The sequence below is a fragment of the Tupaia chinensis genome, unplaced genomic scaffold (genome assembly GCF_000334495.1).
Source record: "Tupaia chinensis unplaced genomic scaffold, TupChi_1.0 Scaffold000100_1, whole genome shotgun sequence".
NCBI classification, from domain to species: Eukaryota; Metazoa; Chordata; class Mammalia; order Scandentia; family Tupaiidae; genus Tupaia; species Tupaia belangeri.
Window position 1 is genome coordinate 4059454 of NW_006159564.1, and position 8878 is coordinate 4068331.

Consider the following 8878-nt stretch of genomic DNA (forward strand, 5'->3'; position numbering starts at 1 on the left):
TGGTCTTTATTTTGTTTGGTCAAAATATAGTTACCAAATATTGGTCAAATTTTAACAAATCATATTTGCTCATCAGCTATTAGAAGGAAAAGGAAAAAAGGTATACTTCAAAACAATGCTTTGAATGAAAACAACTTTGAATGAAAACAACTTTCAAAACAACTTTGAACATATGTAAACAACTTTCAAAACAACTTTGAACATAAAATAAGCAATTTTTTTAATGCTGTATGTTATTCAAATGTTATTGTTTTCACTTCTGCTCAGTTTGCTAAAAGATTATCAAATATAATTTTTTTAAGTGCTGCCAGTTTTTCTGCGATCTTTACATGTTTAGTTTCTTTTTTCTTTTTTAGTTTCCTGTTTTATATACACAGAACACTCTTCCCCTGGTATCATCACAGACATCCTTGTTGTTCCAGAGTTCCACACTAAGCGAGAGTAACCCCTGAACGACTTGTGTCTTTAAGTAGCAAGAACTGTACACTGCATTTAGTCTGTGAGTGTTTCTGAAAGCTTCTGAAACAAGAGCTCTTATGTTTTCCACCCTTGTTAGATATTTGTGTTTCAATTGTGGATGTGTCTTCCAAAAATTTTTTTTTTTTTTTTTTTTTTTTTTTTTTTTAAAGCAGAGTGAAAAATCACTCTCCAGAAGGGATGGCCAGGCCACAGTCCCTTCTCCTCTGATCTTCTCTTGTGATTCTGGGCATCATGCGCACACACCCAGTGTGAGTTTTAAGCTAGCAGGTCTGGGACTTGAACCACTGTCTACTATATGGGAGTCCAGTGATGTATCGTTATGCTATTTGCTGGTCCCTCATTTGTCTGTTGATTTCCCCCCTGGTGGTATATAATACTTTTTAAAGTGATTATTAATCTGCATCGAGCACTGCATTCAGATCAAAGTCAAGTCTATGCAACCATCGTCAGTTTGTTCTGAATGCATTTCACGGTGATTCTTTTTTAATTTCCTTTTCTTCTCAGAGCCAGAAGAGAATCTTTTTTGGCTCTTCATTTAAGAATCTAAGAGTGCTCCTGGATGAAAATCTCACAGAAGTGTTAGGGCCCTCACTATGATTTTGGTCTTTAGGAGACTCTCACTCTCAAATTAATCCACATTCAACCTCTAGCAATTGATCAAAGTTACCAATGACTGCTTTATGGCTCCTATGGCTTTCATTTCTAACTCTTTGTGTTTACTTATCTCTCCAGAGTTTGGAAGTATAGGATAGACAAGACCTGAGTTCTCTGATGACCTCAAAACATGTTACTGATTTTCAGATTCTTGAGTATTTTTCTTTGTTGAAAGAATGGAAATAACTATTCCCATGTTCTTCAAGATCAGAGCTGAAAACAAAAGTTTAATGCTTAGTTTCTAAACTGATGCTTCAGTACTGTAAATTATCCTTTCTTCACTGCTTTGGTATATTGTAAATCCACTTTCATCCAGCTCTATGTATGAGAGTACTTCCAAAAGTTCATGTGATTTATCTGTTGATGAAGATGTGTATAGTATTCTCAACTGGGCTGGATTGAGGTGGAAATCATGCTGGGTAAAGTCTCTTTACAATATAAATGATGTATCCTGAAGTCAAGTCTATGCAACCATCGTCAGTTTGTTCTGAATGCATTTCACGGTGATTCTTTTTTAATTTCCTTTTCTTCTCAGAGCCAGAAGAGAATCTTTTTTGGCTCTTCATTTAAGAATCTAAGAGTGCTCCTGGATGAAAATCTCACAGAAGTGTTAGGGCCCTCACTATGATTTTGGTCTTTAGGAGACTCTCACTCTCAAATTAATCCACATTCAACCTCTAGCAATTGATCAAAGTTACCAATGACTGCTTTATGGCTCCTATGGCTTTCATTTCTAACTCTTTGTGTTTACTTATCTCTCCAGAGTTTGGAAGTATAGGATAGACAAGACCTGAGTTCTCTGATGACCTCAAAACATGTTACTGATTTTCAGATTCTTGAGTATTTTTCTTTGTTGAAAGAATGGAAATAACTATTCCCATGTTCTTCAAGATCAGAGCTGAAAACAAAAGTTTAATGCTTAGTTTCTAAACTGATGCTTCAGTACTGTAAATTATCCTTTCTTCACTGCTTTGGTATATTGTAAATCCACTTTCATCCAGCTCTATGTATGAGAGTACTTCCAAAAGTTCATGTGATTTATCTGTTGATGAAGATGTGTATAGTATTCTCAACTGGGCTGGATTGAGGTGGAAATCATGCTGGGTAAAGTCTCTTTACAATATAAATGATGTATCCTGATTAAATGTATAAATAATAATAAAAAAATTTTTTTAAATGTTCATGTGAAAATGGAAGTAAAGTGCCAAAATTGTCTAAATTTATGTGTTGCTTTTTCATAATATGCATTTTTTCTATAAACTTTTTGAAGACACCTTGCATTTAGGAGTATGCTGCTTCATTTCAATGTGTTGAGAGAATTTCCTATAATATTTTTGTTATGACTTATGATCTGATTGTATTAAGGTCAAGAAAGACATACTTTGTGATTTTAACACTTCTCAATTTGTTGAAATTTTGTTGCTGTTGTATTTCTTTTAATAGCCTGGGATATAGACTAGCTTTATAAATGCTAATATTCTCTATTACTTTTATGTAGAGTATCCTATATGGTCTGTTAGATTTAGTCGATTTTGATGTTCACATCTTAATTTTTTGTCATGTAATTCCATCCTTCGGCAAGAAGACAGTCTTAAAGTCCTCAACTAATGTTTATGAATTTTTGCTTTTCAGTTTTGTCATTTTAGATTCATGTACTTGGGGATCTATTGTTTTTAAATGTTTTTATTAACATAAAAATTGTATGTATCTGTGGGGATGCATTGTGATTTTTCAGTGTAATAGGATGTATAGTGATTTGCTCAGATTAATTAGTGCTCCCATCATCTCAGGCATTTATCATTACTTGTTTTGGGAACGTTCAAATTCCCCCTCCAGTTACTTTGAAATACACAGTAAGTTATTGCCATCGATATTTTCCCTCCTAAATTTTATAAACTAGACATTGTTTCTCTTACCTATCTTCAAGTTTATTGCCATTAACTAATATCTTTCCATCCTCTACAATCCCTTCAAGCTTCTAGAAAGCATTCTTCATGCCTCTAACGCTATGAGGCCAGTAAAAAAAGTTAAAATCCACATATGAGAACATGTGATATTTCTCTTTCGATTCCTGGCTTATTTCACTTCACATAACATCCCCCAAGCTTGACTATTCAATGTCAAATGTCAAAATTTTCTCTTTGTAGTGGCTCAGTAATATTTTATTGTATCTATATGCAACATTTTCTTTATACATCATTGATGGGCACTCAGATTGCTTTTACATCTTGGCTATTGTGAATAGTGCTACACTAAACATTCAGGTGCAGTTATCTTTGTGACATATAATTCGCTTTCTTTTGGGGATATATATATATATATATACTTAGTAATGGGGATATATATATACATATATATATACATATATATATACATATATATGTATATATATATATATACACACACACACACACACACACACACACATACATACATACTTAGTAATGAGATTGCTGGATTATTTGCAAGTTCCAGTTTTAGTTTTCTGAGGAGCCTCCATGTTGTTTTCCATCATTGCTATAGTAATTGACTTCCTACCAACAGGATCCATTTCTCTGTATCCTCACCAGTGTTTGTTATTTGTTGTTGTTTGATAATAACCAATATAATTGGGGTGAGAAGATATTTCATTGTGATTTTGATCTGCAGTTTTTTTAAATAATTAGTGAACTTGAACATTTTTTAATGGTTCCATTCAAATGTTATATATTTATTTATATTGTTTTGAAGAGTGTCATTGGTATTTTTATAGATATTGAATCCTATACATATACATATTTGTATATTTGTATATTGGCTTTGTTGGCAATTTGGTTTTTGTTTTGTTATGTTTTATTTTTTCCCAGAGAGAATGTGAGCATGCCAGAGAGAGAGAGAGAGAGAGAGAACCCATCAGTGAGACTTGGTCACACCAGATTTTTTCCTCCATTTCTTCATCTTGTCAGAATTTGGGGCACACATGTATATATGCCTGACATACTTTTCATTGCACCAGACCAGGATTCAGTCAACAATCAGCCATGTGGGATCCAACTTCCAATGCACCCACAGCACTTAACTATGGCACTGCAGGGCCAGCCCCATGTGTATTCTTTGAAAACTGTTTTCCCAGTTCTTTTGGCCATTTTTAAATTGGGTTATTTTGCTTTTGTGTTGTTTTGTTTGTTTGATTGCTACTGAGTTGAGTTCCATGTGTACATAGGTTATTACTCCCTTGCCAGATGAATAGTATGCAAATAATTTCTTCTATCTTGTGGGTTATCTTTTCTCACTATTAAGAAAAGATTATTTTCTTTACCATGCAGATGAATTTTTGGTTTGATATTATCCCTTTCTTTATATTTGCTTTTGTTGCCTGTACCTTTATGGTGTTACTAATAAACTGTTTGCCAGAACCGAAGTCTTGAAGGGTTTCTACTATATTTTCTTTGTGTAGCTTCTAAGGTTTGGGTTGCATGTTTAAATCCTTAATCCATTTGAGATGGATTTTGTATGTGGTAAGAGATAGGGGTATAGTTTTATTCTTCTGCAAATGGATGTCCCATTTTCCCAGCATCATGTACTGAAGAAATTGCCTTTTCCCTAATGGATGTTCTTGGTATCTTTGTTAAAAATCAATTGGGAACATACATGTGAATTTATTTGGGGGGGGGGTCTCTGTTGTGCTCCATCGGCCTTAGAGCTTGTTATTTTGCCAATTCCATGCAGTTTTTGTTACCATGGCTTGATAGTGTATTTTGAAATCTGGTAGTATGATGCCTTTAGCTTTATTCTATTTGCTTGAAATATTTGGCTGTTTAGTTTTTTGTGACTACATATAAATTTTATAATCATTTTTTCTATTTCTGTGAAAAATGTCCTTGGTATTTTGATAGATATTGAATTAAATCTGTACATTGATTTTAGTGGTATGACATTTTAACAATATTGATTCTTCCAATCCAAGAACATGGTTATCTTTCACTTTTTTCTTTCTTTCTTTTTTTCTTTTATTATTGAAAGAAATACAGTACCACTTTTGTATGTTGATTTTTGTAAGGAGATCTATTTTTGGTGATACACATTTAGGATCATCATGGCTTGCTGTTGTATTTAATCTCCTTTAAATGTAAAATTCCCTTTTTATCCATAGTAATGTTCTTTGCTCTGAATTCTACTCTATCAGATATTAGTATTGCCATTCTTTTTTTTAATCTTATGTAATTGTGTCCTTAGTATATCCTTTTCCATCCTTATACTTTTAATCTACCTATGTTTTTGCATTTAAAGTGTTTATATTATATGAGCATATTTTAAAAAGTATTTTTTAAATCCATTTTTCCAATTTGAGATTTTCAAATTGGTGTATTTAGACCATTTATATTTAAGAAAAGTATTGACATGTGAGTTATTAAACTTGTTATTTTATTTTTTTCTGTTTATTATTTCTGTATTAGTTGAAGTAGAGGCTCTAAAATGACTATTTTTAACCCTAAATAATGGCAATAAATTAAAAAGTGCAATAATAACATTCCAGAGAAACAGCATAAATTTGTGCTATCTTATAATCCTAAAGAATACAATTGTGATGTTTCCCATTATATATACATTAATTTGTATATCCTTTTATAGGAAAAAATTAATCCTAAAGGATAACTGTTGACTTTCACAAGCTCAAACTAGAAGCTGATGTCACTGAATCTGGTGTGCCAGATGTTGTTCATTTGCTACAGCTGATCAGTACAGTCTCAGGCACTTTTCACGTGGCCACTGACCCAGTGAATTTGTTCTTTTCCATATGCACAGTATTTTCAAAGTGACATCAGCAGGAGGTTAGAACAAGTGCTCCTCTGCTCATGTCCCTGTACAGAAACATTTTAACATTACCCGTAGACAAAAGACCTTTGTAGAAACTCTGGGCTCCAATTAAAGGTTGTGAAACCCCAGTGGCATCCATGATGTGAAAAGGGCATTTTGAGAAGGCAAAGCCATGCCCATGTGACAGACTCATAATCATAGCCTTGCTTCAGAATGACAATGGTCCCATCTCCCTGTGGACTTGGCTACAGTCCCATTGGACTATTTTGGTACCAGCACTATCCACCAGGAGACCTGAAAAAAGGCATACCCACTCATTCTGTGAGTGACAGGCCTACCAGTCTTGTTTCTAGCAATGGAATCTTCAAGTTCCATTGAGACTAAGCTATACACCTTCTCAGTTGCCAAGTGACATCAGTCCTGCCAGTAGAACAGGGACCCAGAGGAAAACGTTTATCTGAGTTTCAGGGTAGGCTAAATGGCCTCAGTTCCCTAACAGATTTTGAAACAGGACTGAGATTCAGTCCCAGCCTCGCTAAGCTGAACACTGAAATCAGTTCTGCCTGAGAAAAAGACATAGATGATAATATGGATATCTGTGCCTTCAGAGACAAATCTGAAGTCTTGGACTCTGAAGCAGTCCTGTGACTTGATTTTAGTCCCACACAGTTCCAGCCAGGAGTCTTTACTGCTTGTCCAGGAATACGTAAAATGCCCTGGTGGGAAGGGTGAAAATCACAACAATCTATACATCTGGTAACCGCCAATCATCTGTGAAATCTGAAGGAGACCCTTATCTCAGGTCCAGCCTTATTGACCAAGGTTCCTGGGCCAGTTCAGTTGACTCAGACAACAGATAGATTTCATACTCACTGGATTTGTTGGCAATTGTCCATCAACTACAAATGCCATGGCAGATCCAGCAGCAGCTATGTGACTTGGCCTTGACTCTACTTGACCATGACCTCAGGGGCTATTCCATTTATCCAAGGACTCAAGTGAAAGTCTTAATCTATTGAAATAATTGAGAAAACTCAGAGAGGTGTTTGCTTCTTTAAATGAAGAGTCCTTGACACAAGGCAACATGGTTAATAAAAGTCAAGCAGTTACAACCCTACCAAAGGGAACTAATATAGCTCCAGTACCAACCCTAAAAAAATAGAAGTGAAAGAAAACACAATTAGTCAACAAACAAAGTTAGAAAAAGAATGTATGAACAAAATGAGAAATTTAATAAAGACATAGAAAAAATACAAAAATAGAACCAAACAGAAATCTTGGATTTGAAGAACACAATGATAGAACTGAAAAATTCAGTAAATAACTTCAACAGCAGATCTAATCATATAAAGTAAATAATTAAACAAGTATTTGAAAAAAGTGCTCAACATTACAAATTTTCAGAGATGTGGAAATCAAAACCACAATGAGAAATCACTTCACAGGGTTAGGAAAGCTATATCAAAAAAAAAAAAAACCCTTCACGGGGTTAGGAAAACTATAAAAAAAAAAAAAAAAAAAAAAAAAAAAGAAGCCCTAGCCACAGTAGTGTGCACCTGTTACCTGCAGGCTAAAAAATGTTCTTAGCTAGGATTATCCATCTCTTGACAACAGAAAACAAAATAGGACAAGTTACAGTCATAACTCTATCAGCTAGTCTAAAGGACACAATTACACTTATAATTCCTTTTATCTATAACTTATTTTCAATTTTTCTCAACTTAGGCTAGTACCTATGTTCGTTTAAAGAACTTACATGCTGGGATGACACAGACCCAGTTTCCTGAGGGACCTGCTTGCTCATCACAACGCCTTTTCAGGCCATGAATATTATTCTTACTCATCCTTATCAAATTTGGGGAGCAGTGTGCCAGGAGATGCCCCAGTGGATCACTTTGTGCAAGAGCTTTCTTCCTGGACTGCACTGTGTGACAGCAGTCTAATTCTTTCTGATGTTCATGGTCGATTAAATCCCAAAGGATATCAACTCCAACCTGGCAACTCAGTTGCACATTCCAAAGACTGTCTCATTATTGTGAGGCTGAAAGTTTCTATGTGAAACAGTATGTGATAGGACTCACAAAACTTATGGTTACATGTCCATCGCTGCATCTCTTTTACTCTGTAATGGCTCTCTTGGTCTGTTGTGATGAGCTTTGGGATCTCATGTAAGTAGCTGAAACATTACTTTACTGAAGAATTATAATTAAGGGACCAGCAGTTAGAGTAATGTCTATCGCTGAACTTGCACGTGGTTGACCATGGTTCAAATCCCGGACCCGGTAACTTAAACTCACGCCGGGCATGTGTGTGTGTGTGCCCAAGATCCTGAGAGAAGAAAGGAGGAGAAGGGATTGTGGCATGGCCATCCCCCTGGGGGGTGATTTCTCGCTTTCTCTCTCTCTGTCTCTGTCTGTCTGGCGAGCGCATGCGCCTTTTAGCAACCCTCCCCCCACCAAAAAAAAAAAAAAAGAATTATAATTAAGAAAAGTAAATGCACCCTAAGTAGGTGTTATTTCCTGTCAAGGTGAATTGCTGACCCCTTCCAGGGTTAAAGATATCCAATGTAACCAAATGACTGGTTGGCATCTTCACGGAAAGTTCTGTGTTGAGAAGGAATCTTTGGCTTCCATTCCTGAGAAATTAGCAGGTAGAAGATTTAGAAGGCTCTGTCGCTAGATCAACATTGTTAGATAAGAACCTTGCAGTTAGACTAATGCATCTCTCCTCTCTGTCATGATGGATACCTCTGTCATGATGGATACTTCATCTGTGCATCTATTTTACTAGAACTAGAGTGGTTGCTAATACACAGTGACTTAAGTCAACTTGCTAACTTAACTGATTTAATACCTCTTCACTGGTGAAACCCTCTTTATTTTATATATAAAAATATATTATATATATAAAATATTATATACAAAGTCATTCTCCTGGCATATTGTCC